Raw genomic sequence first — 3025 nt, 5'->3', positions numbered from 1 at the left:
ATGGTGTTAAGTGACTTGCCCAGGGTCACACAGCTGGAAAGTGTCTGAGGCCAGATTTGAACCTAGGACCTCCCATCTCTAGGCCTGGCTCTCAATGCACTGAGCTACTCAGCTGCCCCCTCCTTTCTATTTTTTAAAAGAAGTGCCTTTGAGTTGCAAAGTTCAGCAGCCATAGCAGTTTAAAGGTTTATCAAGGGACAATTGAAATCTATGTCAACTCATTGGTGTTGACAAAGTGACCTTACAAATGTAATCCTAATTTTAAAAATTGTGAAATATTTTTATCATTTGAAAGATTTGGGTAGTCACCCTTCTGGTAACAATTACAAAATAATAATTGCCTTCCTAATGACTTTCACTAAATACTGAAATGTGTGTGAACAAAGAAACTTTGGTAATTATCATTAGAATTAGTGCTCAAAATAAAATGGTAATTAACAAATGACAGTGGGTGGGTGATATAGTTTAATGATTTTCTTTTTTAAAATTATTTTTCATTTGTGTTTATTCTTTGTGTAGTTACTGTCTTTGGGCGAGTCGCTTTCTCTGAATTTTAGAGGACTCTGTGTAAAGTGAAAGCATACAATATTATCTATCTACTTTCCTAACTTTTCAAAGTATTCTACTCCTTTTTCAGTCTTCATCTCTCTTGACTTTTCTAAACATTTGACACTTTTCAAATACCTCCTCTTCCTGCATATTGTCTGCTCCCATGGCTGTTATCCATTGCTTTCTCTTGATTCTCCACATATCTATCTGATTACCCCCCAGTTTCTTTTGATGTGTCCTCCTCCTTTTGCTGCCCAAGAATGGTAATAGTTCAAATCCATATAATACTTTATGGTTTACAAAACATTATGTGTCTCTCTAAAACATCCTATTTTATCCTCACCACAACCTAATGAGGAAAGTACTGTTATTACCATAGCTGTTTTGCATATGAGAAAAGCTTATCCAAGTAGCCTAGAGCAAATAGCTTGAAGCAAAATTTGGTCTAAGACTTTCCTGTCTTTAATTCCAAAGATCTCTTCACTTTTCTACTTAGCTCACAGTTTGGTAAAACCCTGTTGTGGGATGCCTCTCGTGTCATCTCCAAATCATACACCTTAGAGTTGTTTTTGTTTTTTTCTCTCTCTGAACTCCATCTTCTTCCTCTTCTTTATTACTCTCATGCTTTCTGCCACTTTCTCCTCCTTTGCTCTTTTTTTTTTTTTAATTTTAAACATTATTTTATTTGGTCATTTCCAAACATTATTCACTGGAAACAAAGATCATTTTCTTTTCCTCCCCGCCCCCCCCTCCCACCACCTTTCCCTCTCCCATAGCTGAGGCAGGATTCCACTGGTTATCACATGCACCTTAGAGATTTTAATGGTCCCCATAGAGTCAACTCTAATCTTAATTTAGGTGACTCCCAGAACTATCCAATGTCCTGATTTCTTTTCTGAAGTTTACTCTTGTGTTAATGTAACCTGTGGGCACAGTGGATAAAACACTGGTCTTGGAATAAGGAAGACTCATTACCATGAATTCAAATTCAGCCCAAAACTTTTACTACCTATGTGACCCTGGGCAACTCACTAAATCCTGTTCACCTCCTTTCATCCTCAGTAAAATGTATTGGAGAAAAATGGCAAACCACCATAGTATGTTTGCTAAGAAACCCCCAAATGGGGTCACAAAAAGTCAGACATGCCTGAAATGACTGAAAAACAGCAGTCTTTTGTTATGAACTGCCTGCTACATAACATGTCTAGAAAAGAAAATTTTCCCAATTCCCTCAAAACCCTTGTATCCCCACATTTTATCTTTTTATGATAGTATCATCATCCTTCTAGTCACCCAGGCTGCTGTATTGAAGATCAACTCTCATCACTTGTCATTTGGACAAATGTAATAACCCCTAATTTCCCTACTTCAATTTTCTTTCTTTTCCAATTTATGCTTCACTTAGGTACCACACTGATTCTTAACACATGGATCTAACCATGTCACCACTCTACTCAAAAACAGTCAATGAGTCCCTTTTGCTTCTAGGATACATTATAGTATCTTCAACCTTCCATTTAACTGTCATCTCCAATAGGACTGCCATATTTTCCTACAAGTATTGTTTATTAATATCCCTCCCTGCCCCACATATGTGGTGATATTGTTCAGTTGTTTCAATTGTGTCTAACTCTTTAGGTTCCCATTTGGGATTTTGGCAAAAACACTGGCAAATTTGCTGTTTCCTTTCCCAGATCATTTTACACATGAGGAAGTAAAGCAAGTGGGGTTAAATGACTTCTGTATAGTCACACAGTTAGTAAATGTCTCAGGGCAGATTTGAACTCAGGAAGATAAGTCCCTAACCTTTCCTTCTACCATTTCACCATGTTGCACCCCCTCCACCCTCCATATACACTCCATTAGAGTCATACTTCTTCATTTGCTGCCTCCCATGCACATACTCTCTTCTAACCACATGCCTTGGCACCAATGGTCCCTCATATGTACAGTACACTCTCTCCTTGCTTCTACCTCATGGTAGCTTCATTGAGTAGTTAAATAACTGTGCAGATGGAAAATTTGCAACACCTGAGCATTCCCAGCATCCTTTTAAGTTACATCCTCATTTTACGTAAGGATGCTTGGGAGAAAAATTTGGCTGAGACCCATGCTATGGGGCTCATTTTTCGGAGCTTGTGCATTTGGAAAAGTGCTGCAGGTGGGAATATCTCTCTCTCTCTCTCTCTCTCTCTCTCTCTCTCTCTCTCTCTCTCTCTCTCTCTCTCTCTCTCTCTCTCTCTCTCTCTCTCTCTCTCTCTCTCTCTCTCTTCTCTCTCTCTCTCTCTCTCTCTCTCTCTCTCTCTCTCTCTCTCTCTCTCTCTCTCTCTCTCTCTCTCTCTCTCTCTCTCTCTCTCTCTCTCCCCTCTGCTCACCTGACTTAAAGAAGTTTTTTTTTCTTTCCCCTCTCTTTTGATTATTATTAAAAATCCTACATAACTCAGATGTCAGCTATTATACATACCATTGCTGAACC

This window comes from Monodelphis domestica, chromosome 7 (genome assembly GCF_027887165.1).
Source record: "Monodelphis domestica isolate mMonDom1 chromosome 7, mMonDom1.pri, whole genome shotgun sequence".
Classification (NCBI taxonomy): Eukaryota; Metazoa; Chordata; class Mammalia; order Didelphimorphia; family Didelphidae; genus Monodelphis; species Monodelphis domestica.
The sequence above is the reverse complement of the archived record's forward strand: the minus strand, read 5'-3'. Positions refer to the sequence as shown.